The following is a 15242-nucleotide window of genomic DNA, read 5'->3' as shown; positions in this document are numbered from 1 at the left end:
TTTGTTCCTGATTATTGTTTATTGTTGGTGGATGTAAATTTGGGAGAAAATGTGAAAAAGGAGAATGAAGAAATATTTTTAAAAAAAGATATGGAATAGAAATGTAAGTTGTGCTCGCGTTATGATGTATTGTTGACAAATCAGGTTCAAATGTTTTGATTATAAACAGCAGTAAATCACCAGAAAACACCTGACAATATTAGCAAAAGTAATATGACATTCCTTTATATATTAATTCAGCAAAGACATTAACCTATCTATAGTATAATACAATCTTGCCCTTCCTTCCTGAAAAACTTACTTTGTGACGCATTTCAGTTGCACTTTAGTATCATCCTTTCCATTATAAATTTCTATGTCTTATTTATAATCAAAATTACTCATGTATATGTCATGTAGTAAAATCCGACCAGTACTGGCTCTTCAGCACCCCTAATACAGAGAAGCTCTGACGCTTCAATCGACTGCATCTCTCTGCTCCACAATTTGTCATATATGTTGTTGTTTACTGTAACTAATAACATACAATCAAAGCATCATATAAAAGTAAGAACAGAATGTACAATGTCAAAGTAGGGGCTCCGTTGCACCTGTACACCCTGGTCCAATGAACCCTGTTCTCTTGTCCTGCGTCTGCTGAAAACTGTCCTTGATTTTGGATTCCCCAGTGCCACGGGGGAGATTGATTACATTAAAATAAACAGGCTAATGCTTGCATTAAAAGCAGACAGAAGAATGCTGTATCCGTGCTATATTGAGTCATCTGTTGGCATCATCCACACTAATTTCTGTGGGCGGAAATCACCTTTCCGACTGTAAAATGGTATATATTCAAGCCGCGATTGGTTTTCTGCTGCACACGTTTCACATTTTTATTTGCACTTAAGACTTGTTGAGTTCATTTCATGAAGGTGGTAAGTCTTTGGAAATGTTAGCATTTCAAGGTTTGGAGGACTTCCACTTTAGCTTTTCGATCATTGTTCCTTTTGTGCTTTTCCTGCTTTTTTGCCTCTGTAATGATGGTGCTCCTGCCTGTTTATACCTGCAAGAAGAAAAACGTAAACACAACCAGTGAGATTGGTATGATTTACTGAGTTCATAGACTGCTGGAAAGCGATAATGAAAAGTGCTTCAGTACCAAACACAACCATGTTTCTACCTTGCTGCTTTTCATCACTGATAACATTCCACACCCAACAAAAGCAACAAATCTGTTAAACCCATCGTAACTTGTACATGCCTCTAGGCATAATTGCATTTGCTCTTTAAGCTTCCATTAAAGGGACAGCTCAAATATACACATCTTGTTGTGCCGATGAAAGCTGCTGTTAGCAAGCTAAGACCAAAAGGTAGACAAACAAGCAATGATGAAAAGTAGGTCCTTTTTGATGATGTGTAAAAGAGCCTTGGAATTTGCTGCAAGTGAACATACACAGGCGCACTGTGCCAAGCTTTTTCAGCTGAAGATACAATTCATAATCTCAATTGTCAACTATCCAAAGCGACACCATCTTGAATATGGATTGAGAATGATTTGTGCTTTGCAGATAGTGGACAGGATTTGGGGAGTCAGGAGGTGACTTCCCAGCCTTTGACTTGCTCTTGTAACCATAGTGGCTAGTCCAGTTCAGTTTCTGGTCAATGGTAACCCTCAGGAGGTGATAGCGGGTGAATCAGTGATTCTCATCCCATTGTCATGGGGAGATGGTTGGACTCTCTCTCTTGTTGGAGATAGTCATTGCCTGGCACCTTTTTGGTACAAATGTTACTTGCCACATTTCTGGGTAAATGCTAGTGTCTACCTCTACTGGAACAGATTGGCTAAGGGCATACTAGTTCTGGAGCACAAGTCTTCAGCACTATTATATTTGATATAATTTTACCAAGCAGCGATGCCCGTTGTCCCCGCTGCTGTTCGCCCTAACGATCGAACCACTAGCGATCGCACTCAGAACAGCAAAAAACTAGAGGGGGAATGCAAAGAGGAGGCAGAGAGCACAGAGTCTTGCTCGATACGGATGACCTGTTCCGCTACATCTCGGACGCACAAAGCAGCATGGAAGGTATCATCGCGCTCCTGAAAGAGTTTGGCGTCTTCTTGGGCTACAAACTCAACATGAACAAAAGTGAGGTCTTCCCTGTGAACCCGCAAGGGGGTAGGGCAGCACTGGTGGGACTGCCATTTAAACAAGCCCGACACAATTTCCGCTACCTGGGGATCCAAATCGCTCACAACTGGACAGGGGTTCACAAATGGAACCTGATCAGCCTGACAGAAGAAGTAAAAAAGGACCTGCAGAGATGGAACCCACTCCCACTCTCCCTCACAGGGAGAGTGCAGACGATCAAAATGAACGTGCTGCCTGGTACCTCTTCCTACTTAGATGCACTTTCTCTCTATAGGAGAAAAAGGCCTATGTCTCCAAGGCCTTTTTCAATTCTTTGGACAAATTAATAATGGCGTTTGTATGTGGGGGGGAAAGAATGATAGGATTCCAAAGACGGTCCTACAGCAAAGTCCAGGGGGGGCGGGGAGGCTAGCCCTTCCAAACCTACACTATTACCACTGGGCAGCGACAGAAAGAATGATGGGATGGATTAAGGAGCCAGAAGCCCGAGTGGGTGCGCGCGGAGGAGGCTTCCTGCAGGGGGACCTCGCCATGGCGGCATCCTCATCCCCACCCAAAAAACACTCCAGCAGTCCAGTGGTGGTAGCCACTCTCCAGACCTGGAACCAGCTATGGCAACAATTCGATCTGACCGAAATGTCCGACAAAGCCCCCATCTGCAATAAGCATTGGTTCACGCCAGCACTCCCTGACGCCACCTTTAAAAGGTGGAGACAGGACAGGGACCTTTCCACCGATGACAGGGTCACAACACTGGACGCACTGTACTCATAGAATTTACAGTGCAGAAGGAGGCCATTCGGCCCATCGAGTCTGCACTGGCTCTTTGAACGAGCATCCTACCTCCACCCATATCCCAATAACCTCACCCAACACTAAGGGCAATTTTGGACACTAAGGGCAATTTTGGACACTAAGGGCAATTTATCATGGCCAATCCACCTAACCCGCACATCTTTGGACTGCGGGAGGAAACCGGAGCACCCGGAGGAAACCCACGCACACACGAGGAGAACGTGCAGACTCCGCACAGACAATGACCCAAGCTGGGAATTGAACCTGGGACCCTGGAGCTGTGACGCAATTGTGCTAACCACTATGCTACCGTGCTGCCCTATGCTACCTATGCTACTGACAGAGATATTCCAGCTAGCTAAGGGTGACGAACTCAGATACCTGCAGCTTCCAGTCAGGTGTGCTCTGTGCACCACTTTCAGTTGCATTAGAGAGTTTCAGAGGTGTACAGCCCCCTGTAGAAGGCCTTGGATGCTTCATTGACCTTTTTTGGCTCGGCTACGTCTGTTGTTGTTATCACTAACCTGTGCAATTTTCCTCTTGGCTGCCTGCTTTCTCAGCTGGTGTTGGCAGAAGGACCCCATGTCTGGCGGTGTTGGTGCACTGCTTTCCTGGTGGACAACAGGTTAAAGTCCATTTGTAGCTTTTTCCTTTCCACCAGATGCTCTACGGTTGGGGTCACAAAGTACCTTCTGTCTACCTCCAGTATGGAATAAACCAGTTGTTGCCAAGCCGCCCTCTTATCCCTGTCCCTGCACGCTTTGTAAGTGATAATCTCTCCCCTGATCACTTCTCCCAGAACGTGGAGGGTGAGACCCCCCCATTCCAATTATTAATTGTGTACTTGTCTATGGTCTGTAATATTTTCCTGCAGAAAACCTTGTCAGCCAGGAGGGCCATGCACAACCTCCATGGGGGGGGCGTTAGGCACCACCCGTCTCCAACCTCACATCCATGTAGTGTGGAGCGTGGTCGGAGATAACAGTTGTGGGATATTCCACTCTTACTATCGCTGGAAGCACCCATTTCCCAACTACAAATAAGTCAATATGGGTTTAGATCCTGTGTACCCATGAGAAGAATGAGGATTCCTTCTCTCCTGGGTGCATGAACCTCCATGGATACACTGCCCCCATCTGCTCCATGAATATTACTAGTTCTCTAGCCATGTTTGCAGTCTTCCCTGTTTTGGGGTTTGACCTGTCCCCATCTGTGGGTCCTGTACACAGTTAAAGTCCCCCTCCATGATTAGTCTGTGGGGATTTCTGCCATGGTTTTCTTTATAAATTCCTTGTCATCCCAGTTGGGCGCGTACATGTTCGGTCCTTCTCCCTCACGTGAGTCTCTTGGAGGAAGACTATGTTGGTTTTCCGGTGGGCGAAGGCTCTAGGTCTTTTCATTGGGCCGTTAAGTCCCCTGACGTTCCAGGTGACTATTCTGATGGGGGATTTTTGTCCTCCCCCCCCATTCCTGCAGGATCAACCATTCTTACCTTGTGGATGCACCTCTACACTCAGAGGTTTCCCGTTGTTAGGGGGCCAACCAAAATGGCCATGGTCACCGTACTCACCAGAAGGCCGACCACCTGCGCTCCTGGGTTTCCTTTTGCCAAGGGGCCACCCAACATGGCCGCCAGCTATGTGTACGTCATGTGGATGCCCTGCACTCTGGGGTTTCCCTTTGTTTGGGGACCCTCCAAAGTGGCTGTTTGCGGTGTCATTTTGTTCCTTGTGACGATGCACCCTTAAAATTGAGTGAAAAATGTTTGCCAAACCGATGATTTCATTTCTAGGTCACATCGTACAATCCACTGGAATAACAATCAACCCACAAAAGACAAAGCTGATCAGAAAATTTCTATTACCCAGGAAAATTACTGAACTTCAGAGCTTCCTCGGGGTGGTTAGCCAAGTCGGCAAGTTCCTATCAAATTTGACAGATCTTTGAGAAAGTTGTTTAGACAGGGTGAATAATGGTGTTGGAAGGTTGTAGAGCAAAATACTTCTGAGAAAATCACAAATCCTATTTTAGCACATTATGACCCAGCGTATTGGCCATAAAAGCAGCAGGTGCATGATCCAAAGGTCTAGGGTGCGGTATTAATCTCAGAAAAGCGAGAGGGTTAATGTAGACTCATTTACTATGCTTTAAGGCCATTCAGAGACACAGAGAAAAGATATGCTACGATTGAGAGGGAAGCACCAACAACAATATGGGAGTGCGAGAAATTTACGGACTACATAATGGGATTGTAGTTCAAAATTGAAACAAGCCATAAACCACTATTCATTCTTCTGAACAAGAAAGAGATTTCAAAAATGCAGCCAAAAATCCAATGCTTCAGACTGAGGTCAATGAGGTATGACTCCGTACCTGAGTACATAGAAGGAAGTACCAGGTTACAACAGATGCATACATGAGGAAACCAGTTGAAGGAACTAATCTAGAGGATTTGAATTTCATCGAGGAGATGGAAGCCTTTACATCTCCCATTACTCAAAACCTGCCGACTACTGCAAAGAAGTTGCAGGAGGCAAAACAAGTGCAGCAGTAAGATGGCAAATGTATCCATATAAGAAAGTCGAGTCTGCGCCGACCTTCCGAAAGAGCACCCTACCTCAGCCCACTCCCCCGCCCTATCCCCGTAGCCACACAACCTCACCTAACCTGCACATCTTTGGACACCATGGGGCAATTTAGCCTGGCCAATCCACCTAACCTGCACATCTTTGGACTGTGGGAAGAAAACAGAGCACCCGGAGGAAACCCACGCAGACACGTGGAGAACGTACAAAACTCCACACATCACCCTGTTACTACCTGCAGCTGTCAGAGTGTCAGTGTCTGAAAACTGCGCTTACCCTACTGATTTCTCTGTGCAGTACAGTGGCAGGGAGATTAGTTCCAACTGTATTGTGGACCACCCAATGCCTGCCACTTGAAGATGACCGATGCCCTGCATTTCTATGCCATGGGCTCCTTCCAGGCAGCTGTCGGGAATCTGTGTGGTACCTTGCAGGGCACAGCACTCCACTTCCACAGGATAGTCACTGAGCTACTATCCAGTAGAGCATCAGTTTCATGACAGCTGAGGTTAGTCAGACCAATAAAGCTTTGGAGCCCCAGTGGGTTTCCCCAGGATCAAGATGGTCATAGACTTCACACATGTTGCCATTAAGGAACCCTTCAGCCACCTAGGTAAATTCATGAACTGCAAGGGTTCCATTCCTTAATTGTTCAATCAGTTTGTGACCACCAACAAAGAACATTGCAGGTTTGTGAGTGATACCCTGAGAGCATTCATGACTCATGCATCTTCAGCAACACCCAAGTGCCAAGACGTTTTACCCGGCCACCGTAATTGGACAGATAAATTCTGGGGTATCCGCTGAGGAGATGGTTTTGACCCATGAGGAGCTCACAAACACATTGCAGAGACAATGCTGTAACGGGACCCACGCAATCATCAGGGTCACAACTGAGTGGACCATCAGTAAGAACATAAGAACATAAGAACTAGGAACAGGAGTAGGCCATCTGGCCCCTCGAGCCTGCTCCGCCATTTAATGAGATCATGGCTGATCTTTGTGGACTCAGCTCCACTCTCCGGCACGTACACCATATCCCCGAATCCCTTTATTCTTTAGAAAGGCATCTATCTTTTTCTTAAAAACGTTTAAAGAAGGAGCCTCAACTGCTTCACTGGGCAAGGAATTCCAGAGATTCACAACCCTTTGGGTGAAGAAGTTCCTCCTACACTCCGTCCTAAATCTACTTCCCTTTATTTTGAGGCTTTGCCCCCTAGTTCTGCTTTCCCCGACCAGTGGAAACAACCTGCCCGCATCTATCCTATCTATTCCCTTCATAATTTTATATGTCTCAATAAGATCCCCCCACATCCTTCTAAACTCCAATGAGTACAGTCCCAGTCTACTCAACCTCTCGTCATAATCTAATCCCCTCAACTCTGGGATCAACCTAGTGAATCTCCTCTGCACTCCCTCCAGTGCCAATATGTCCTTTCTCAGGAAAGGAGACCAAAACTGAACACAATACACCAGATGCGGCCTCACCAACACCCTATACAATTGCAGCATAACCTCACTAGTCTTGAACTCCATCCCTCTAGCAATGAAAGGCAAAACTTGATTAGCCTTCTTAATCACCTGTTGCACCTGCACACCAACTCTTTGCGACTCGTGCACCAGCACACCCAGGTCCCTCTGCACAGCAGCATGTTTTAACATCTTACCGTTTAAATAATAATCCATTCTGCTGTTATTCCTCCCAAAATGGATAACCTCACACTTGGCAACATTGAATTCCATCTGCCAGACCCTAGCCCATTCACCTAACCTATCCAAATCCGTCTGCAGACTTCCGGTATCCTCTGCCCTTTTTGCTTTACCACTCATCTTAGTGTCGTCTGCAAACTTTGACACATTGCACTTGGTCCCCAACTACAAATCGTCTATGTAAATTGTGAACAACTGCGGGCCCAACACTGATCCTTGAGGGACCCCACTAGTTACAGGTTGCCAATCAGAGAAACACCCATTTCTCCCCACTCTCTGCTTTCTGTTAGTTAACCAATCCTCTACCCATGCTACCACTTTACCCTCAATGCCATGCATCTTTAGTTTATGCAGCAACCTTTTGTGTGGCACCTTGTCAAAAGCTTTCTGGAAATCCAGATATACCACATCCATTGGCTCCCCGTTATCTACTGCACTGGTAACGTCCTCAAAAAATTCTATCAAATTAGTCAGACACGACCTACCCTTTGTGAACCCATGCTGCGTCTGCCCAATGGGGCAATTTCCCTCCAGGTGCCCCGCTATTTCCTTCCAGCATTTTCCCTACAACCGAAGTTAAGCTTACCGGCCTATAATTACCCGCTTTCTTCCGACCTCCTTTTTTAAACAGTGGTGTCAAGTTTGCTACTTTCCAATCCTCTGGGACCACCCCAGAGTCTAGTGAATTTTGATAAATTATCACTAGTGCGTTTACAATTTCCCTAGCCATCTCTTTTAACACTCTGGGATGCATCCCACCAGGGCCAGGAGACTTGTCTACCTTTAGCCCCATTAGCTTGCCCAATACTGCCTCCTTAGTGATTGCAATCATCTCAAGGTCCTCACCTATCATATCCTTATTTCCATCAGTCACTGGCATGTTATTTGTGTCTTCCACTGTGAAGACTGACCCAAAAAACCTGTTCAGCTCCTCAGCCATTTCCCCGTCTCCTATTATTAAATCTCCCTTCTCATCTTCCAAAGGACCAATATTTACCTTAGCCACTCTTTTTTGCCTTATATATTTGTAGAAGCTTTTACTATCTGCTTTTATGTTCTGAGCCAGTTTACTTTCATAGTCTACCTTACTCTTCTTTATGGCTTTTTTAGTAGCTTTCTGTTGTCCCCTAAAGACTTCACAGTCCTCTAGTCTCCCACTAATTTTTGCCACTTTGTATGTTTTTTCCTTCAATTTGATACTCTCCCTCACCTCCTTAGATATCCACGGTCGATTTTTCCCCTTTCTACCGTCTTTCCTTTTCGTCGGTATGAACCTTTTCTGAACACTGTCAAAGATCGCTCGGAAGGTTCTCCACTGTTCAACTGCTTCACCATGAAATCTTTGCTCCCAGTCTACCTTAACTAGTTCTTCTCTCATCCCATTGTAATCGCCTTTGTTTAAGCACAAAACACTAGTGTTTGATTTTACCTTGTCATCCTCCAACTGTATTTTAAATTCCACCATATTGTGGTCGCACCTTCCGAGAGGATCCCGAACTATGAGATCATTAATCAATCCTGCCTCATTACACAGGACCAGATCTAGGACCGCTTGTTCCCTTGTAGGTTCCATTACATCCTGTTCCAGGAAATTATCCCGGGCACATTCTATAAACTCCTCCTCAAGGCTGCCTTTACCAACCTGGTTAAACCAATCGATATGCAGATTAAAATCTCCCATGATAACCGTTGTACCATTTCTACATGCATCCGTTATTTCTTTGCTTATTGCCTGCCCTACCTGTTACTATTTGGTGGCCTATAGACTACTCCTATCAGTGACCTTTTCACCTTACTATTCCTGATTTCCACCCAAATTGATTCAACCTTGTCCTCCATAGCACCAATATCATCCCTTACTATTGCCCGGATGCCATCCTTAAACAACAAAGCTACACCACCGCCCTTACCGTCCATTCTATCCTTTCGCATAGTCTGATACCTTTGGATATTTAACTCCCAGTCGTGACCATCTTTTAACCATGTTTCAGTAATGGCCACTAAATCATAGTCATTCACGATGATTTGCGCCATCAACTCATTTACCTTATTTTGTATACTACGAGCATTCAGGTAAAGTACACTTATGCTGTTTTTTATGTCTTTGTTATGAATCCCAACACCTTGATCAGTAACTTTTCGCAAATTATTTTTCCTCTTACCCTTTCTCCTAATTTTCCTTGTCTTTGAACCCATATCTCTACATAATAACCTGTCACGTAACCTGCTGCCTTGATCTCCATTAACCATTATACTGTCCATAGCTTTACACTTCCCTTCCCCCCAACTTGCTCGTTTAAAGTCCTTGTGACCAACCTATTTATCTTATTCGCTAGAACACTGGTCCCAGAATGGTTCAGGTGAAGACCGTCCCAACGGTACAGGTCCCTCCTGCCCCAGTACTGATGCCAATGCCCCATGAAATGGAATCCCTCTTTCCTGCACCACTCCTTTAGCCACGTGTTAACTTCTCTAATTTTCTCAACCCTATGCCAATTGGCACGTGGCTCGGGTAGTAATCCAGAGATTATAACCCTGGAGGACCTGCTCTTTAATTTAGTCCCTAGTGTTTGATAATCCCCAAACAGGTCCTCTTTCCTAGTCTTACCTATGTTGTTAGTCCCAACGTGGACCACAACAACTGGATCCTCCCCCTCCCTCTCCAAAATCCTTTCAAGCCGATCAGAGATGTCCCTCACCCTGGCAGCGGGCAGGCAACATACCATGCGGGACTCTCGATCTGGCTTACAAAGGATGCCATCAATCCCCCTAATTATAGAATCCCCTGCAACTACCACTTGAAACAAAGCGTCCAGGTAATGTTCCCCCTCCCTGATGTGCCGCAGTGTGTGCAGCTCGGTCTCCAGCTCATCAATTCTGAGCCGAAATTCCTCGAGCAGCCAACACTTGCTGCAGATGTGGTCACTGACGGTCTCAATGGGATCCACCAGTTCCATCATCATACAGCAACAGCACATCACCTGTCCAGCCATATTCAACTAGTTAATTAATTTAAATATATATTTTTAAAAAATTCTTTATAGAACCTCAAGGATAAACCCGAACACCAACAAAAACACAGCCACTCACCCGAACTCAGTCACTCACCTAAACTCAGATGCACTCTGTTCCAATCAGCACTCCGTGACTAAAGGCACTCCTGCCACACCTTTTGTGCACTCACCTCTCCCAGCACTGTCCCGGCTCTCTCCTCCCGCGCTTTTAAAATCTCCCGGCTCTCTCCTCCGGCGCTGTTTTCGCTGTCCCGGCTCTCTCCTCCCGCGCTTTTTAAATCTCCCGGCTCTCTCCTCCGGCGCTGTTTTCGCTGTCCCGGCTCTCTCCTCACGCGCTTTTAAAATCTCCCGGCTCTCTCCTCCGGCGCTGTTTTCGCTGTCCCGGCTCTCTCTGCTCCCGCGCTGTTTTCGCTGTCCCGGCTCTCTCCTCCCGCGCTTTTTAAATCTCTCGGCTCTCTCCTCCGGCGCTGTTTCCGCTGTCCGGTTCTCTCCTCCCGCGCTTTTAAAATCTCCCGGCTCTCTCCTCCGGCGCTGTTTTCGCTGTCCCGGCTCTCTCTGCTCCCGCGCTGTTTTCGCTGTCCCGGCTCTCTTCTCCCGCGCTTTTTAAATCTCCCGACACTCTCCTCCGGCGCTGTTTTAGCGGTCCCGGCTCTCTCTGCTTCCGCGCTGTCTTCGCTGTCCTGGCTCTCTCCACCCGCGCTTTTTAAATCTCCCGGCTCTCTCCTCCGGCGCTGTTTTCGCTGTCCGGCTCTCTACTCCCGCGCTTTTTAAATCTCCCGGCTCTCTCCTCCGGCGCTGTTTTCGCTGTCCCGGCTCTCTCCTCCCGCGCTTTTTAATTCTCCCGGCTCGCTCCTCCGGCGCTGTTTTCGCTGTCCCGGCTCTCTCCTCCCGCGCTTTTAAAATCTCCCGGCTCGCTCCTCCGGCGCAGTTTTCGCTGTCCCGGCTCTCTCCTCCCGCGCTTTTTAAATCTCCCGGCTCTCTCCTCCGGCGCTGTTTTCGCTGTCCCGGCTCTCTCTGCTCCCGCGCTGTTTTCGCTGTCCCGGCTCTCTCCTCCCGCGCTTTTTAAATCTCTCGGCTCTCTCCCCCGGCGCTGTTTCCGCTGTCCGGTTCTCTCCTCCCGCGCTTTTAAAATCTCCCGGCTCTCTCCTCCGGCGCTGTTTTCGCTGTCCCGGCTCTCTCTGCTCCCGCGCTGTTTTCGCTGTCCCGGCTCTCTTCTCCCGCGCTTTTTAAATCTCCCGGCACTCTCCTCCGGCGCTGTTTTCGCGGTCCCGGCTCTCTCTGCTTCCGCGCTGTTTTCGCTGTCCTGGCTCTCTCCACCCGCGCTTTTTAAATCTCCCGGCTCTCTCCTCCGGCGCTGTTTTCGCTGTCCGGCTCTCTCCTCCCGCGCTTTTTAAATCTCCCGGCTCTCTCCTCCGGCGCTGTTTTCGCTGTCCCGGCTCTCTCCTCCCGCGCTTTTTAATTCTCCCGGCTCGCTCCTCCGGCGCTGTTTTCGCTGTCCCGGCTCTCTCCTCCCGCGCTTTTTAAATCTCCCGGCTCTCTCCTCCGGCGCTGTTTTCGCTGTCCGGCTCTCTCCTCCCGCGCTTTTTAAATCTCCCGGCTCTCTCCTCCGGCGCTGTTTTCGCTGTCCCGGCTCTCTCCTCCCGCGCTTTTTAATTCTCCCGGCTCGCTCCTCCGGCGCTGTTTTCGCTGTCCCGGCTCTCTCCTCCCGCGCTTTTAAAATCTCCCGGCTCGCTCCTCCAGCGCTGTTTTCGCTGTCCCGGCTCTCTCCTCCCGCGCTTTTTAAATCTCCCGGCTCTCTCCTCAGGCGCTGTTTTCGCTCAAAATGATATCCCAAGCTGGTGGACCACTGCAGCAGGTGCCGGCAGAGGTCTCCTCAATGTGTGCTGTGCTCCCCACAACATTTCGACAAGCCACAGAGGGGGGAGAAAGTGGCAGAGGATGAACTTGGAGGGCGGCATAGGTCCGTCAGTGACGATTGTGAGCAGGGCTCTGAGCAAGAACAAGAGGATCTATGCCAGGCAGCCAGTCAGCCTGCGGGGAAGCAGGGATGTGGTTCCTGTGAAACTCAAGAGGTTGTCATATTGCGGCACCTCACATACCAATGTAGAGTCCATGGAACATTATTTGAACTGCCTTGTTCCCTGAGAGATGAACCCCTTGGAGCATTTAAGGCCATCATAGGCAGGAGCTCCATTAGAATTATCACAGCCAATGACAGCTCCGAGAACATTGAGGTCGCTCACTTCATGGGATGTTAGTTCTTTAATACAAATGTTAAACTTCCAAAACCAACAAAAACAGAAAATCCATTCCAAGTTATGCTGATATGATCAAAAAGGCAACAATGTTTCTTAACACATCAGATTGAAAGCATCACCCATGCTGACTAATATGTCTTAAATATATTCTTAAATTGTTTCCATGTGCTGCATTGTGATGCGCCCTGGTTGCTACCAACAGAGCTGGATGCAGACACCTGACTTTGATGCCCCTTTCCCTGCGATGACCTTGACAGGCATCCTTTGGGCGCTCGAGGCCGTGAGGGACCCAGCATTGTGAGGGTCTCAACAGGAGTTTCCTCTGCTGCCGTGGCACCCTGAGGTGCTGGTGTCACTGCAGAGGGATGAAGGCAACACAGTCAACATACGGACCACACCGAGAGGAGAACCCAGATGCAGACAACAGTCAACCACCGTCATAAGGAAAACCTGCACCCCCCTCCCTCCTTCCCCGCTTACCTGAGAAGAGTGAGGTCCTGGCATTGAGTCAAAGCACTTCATTCCCCTCTGGCGTGTTGGTGGTTGCTTGAGCTCAGTGACCAGGCGGTGGTCAGTATACAGGTCAGTATACAGGTCAGTGTGCAGGTCAGTACGCAGGTCAGTATACATCAACAGCAGACATTGACTGGTTTGCTGAATGTGGATCTCTATTTGAGTCACCATTCTCTCAATGGAGGAGGCCACACATGCACACATGAGGCAGATCACAACGCTCAAGCTTGGATTGATGCCGCCATTGGCCCTGCCATGGCACGCATTCCCCTGTACACATGCCAGTCCTTCGCATACCTCCCGCTGCACATCCAGTATCTTCAGCCTTATGGATGACTCCAGAGGCTGGTCATCAGCTTGGGACTCAGCATCGGCATTGGCCAGCATTCCCACAATCCGCCGTCAAGTGTTAGGTTCCTGATCAGCCGCAGCTCCCAACATTTGATTGTGTAGTTCTCAACCCTTGTGTATCACATTCTTCCAACATGCCAGATCCCACCAAGGTACAAGTATCTGAGCTGGTGCTAGGTGCAGATGAAGGATGGAGTGTGCACCCTTTGAAGTCCCCTCATCTTCCTCAGAGGTCAGTCAGGGATGGCGCTGGTGGTGTCGATGATTGACCTGTTGGAGAAAGCAGGAATGTTGTCAATGAATCTCAGCTCATATGAACCGCCAGCAGACGTTTAAGCATCTCCACTGTAACCCTCCATCATTCAACCCATTACACTGACTAATGACCTCCCAGCCTTTGACTGCTTCTCACGCTTAACTCCCAATCTCATTGCTAAAGCTTCATTCCAAAATCCCATCATCTACAGTACATTCAATCATTCTCTCACTATTACAACACCCCTAGGTTGATTTCCAATCTCTGCGCAATCAACAGATTTGCACCCCTAGTTACAGCTGCAATATGCCCATTGGTGTAAGAAATGATGAGCTGGCCACACCTCCAACAACTTCCAGCTCCCTTCATGGGCCATCTACTCCCAGGAAGGAAAAGGAAACAAATGATGATTGTCCTCAAAGATATCATCATGCCCTTCCAATGGATGGCACAACCTGAGCTGCCTTACTACTGCAGCTGACATGACTCCCCACTCAGGTACCTTCCTTCCCAAACACCGCCCTCCGTTACCAGAATCCATCAGGCTGGTTGCAGAGGTTAATTTAGCCTCTTGCAACACTGACGCCAAGTCCTCCGGCCAGCCCCGCAGTTGTTGAACATCTCTGCCACCTCCATCCAGGCTTGTTTAGTCTATCAAGGAGGTCTCCTTTATCCATCCCGCAGTATGAGAACATCGTACCCATCAGCGACAGCCTGGAGGAGGGGGTGCAGGAATTCATCATTCAACCATGGTGCCAGTTAGCTTCTTGTTTCCTTCATTCTTACTGACTGCCCCTGCAGTGAGATTGGCCACAAACGAACCAGTTGGGGGTTGTCCTGGAGGAGTGGTACTTTTTCCCAACACTGCTAAGTGTTGACAGTGAATGTAATCGCCAAAGACCAGTGACTCTGCCAGCTGATATTATTCCCTTCTGTTTCAGTCACCTACTCAACTTATTGACTTCAGTTCAAAATGTAATGGTGACCAGACAATTACACCTCTCTGCCCAGGGGACTCATCTTTTCACCGGTCCTTTAAATCCAAGGTTGGATTCTTCTTCCAGGTCATGACCTCATTGCCACATAATAACTCGTCCCGGAATTTGCTGAGATTGGTGCTTCTCCTTCTATAACTGACTGGCAGGCCTGCTGATGGCCTTTAATTGGCTGGTCAGTGCTTAGTACGAACATAGAACTTAGGGACAGGAGTTGTCCCTTCCAGTCTGCTCTGCCATTCAATAAGGTTCTGATTGATGTGGTGGTGGCTGTCGTGTTATTCACCCTGGGGTAACGCGGACTGCAACACGATGCAGTGAAATGATAAAGTATACACCAAACGTAGGCGTTGGTTCAATAAGATTTATTGAACTTCAGTAACGAAGCACACAGCTGCCTGTGGGTTGACTCTCTACTACTCTAAGTAAACTAACATTAACTATCTAGACCAGGCTAGCTCTGATCCACGTGTAGAAGGTGTTGAATGATTTATACACCCTGACTGTCACTACAGTTGTCACCAGTGGAAAGAGGCAGAGTGCTGATGCCTCATGTGTTTTATAGTTGGAAGCCCCCCTCTGGTGTTCTGTCTGGTGATTGGTCGTGTTCTGTTCTGTATGTTGATTGGCTCACCT

The 15242-nt window shown here is 47.9% G+C and overlaps 1 protein-coding gene across 3 annotated transcripts in view; it reads right to left on the bottom strand.

Moving 5' to 3' along the window:
• Positions 1 to 209: 209 nt before the first annotated feature.
• LOC140429183 (organic cation/carnitine transporter 2-like) overlaps positions 210 to 15242 on the bottom strand; it is a 157692-nt gene continuing 142659 nt past the window's right edge. For 2 of the 3 annotated variants that reach the window (XR_011949008.1, XR_011949007.1), the window contains 2 exons: positions 12972 to 13625; positions 210 to 1042 (listed from right to left, as the gene is read on the bottom strand). The gene's annotated coding sequence lies outside the window, so the exon portion shown is untranslated. The remainder of the gene's footprint in view (positions 1043 to 12971; positions 13626 to 15242) is intronic. The other variant, XM_072515850.1, reaches the window with a different exon arrangement.

The sequence above is a fragment of the Scyliorhinus torazame genome, chromosome 9 (genome assembly GCF_047496885.1).
Source record: "Scyliorhinus torazame isolate Kashiwa2021f chromosome 9, sScyTor2.1, whole genome shotgun sequence".
Classification (NCBI taxonomy): domain Eukaryota; kingdom Metazoa; phylum Chordata; class Chondrichthyes; order Carcharhiniformes; family Scyliorhinidae; genus Scyliorhinus; species Scyliorhinus torazame.
This window is presented reverse-complemented; position numbering and strand designations above follow the sequence as displayed.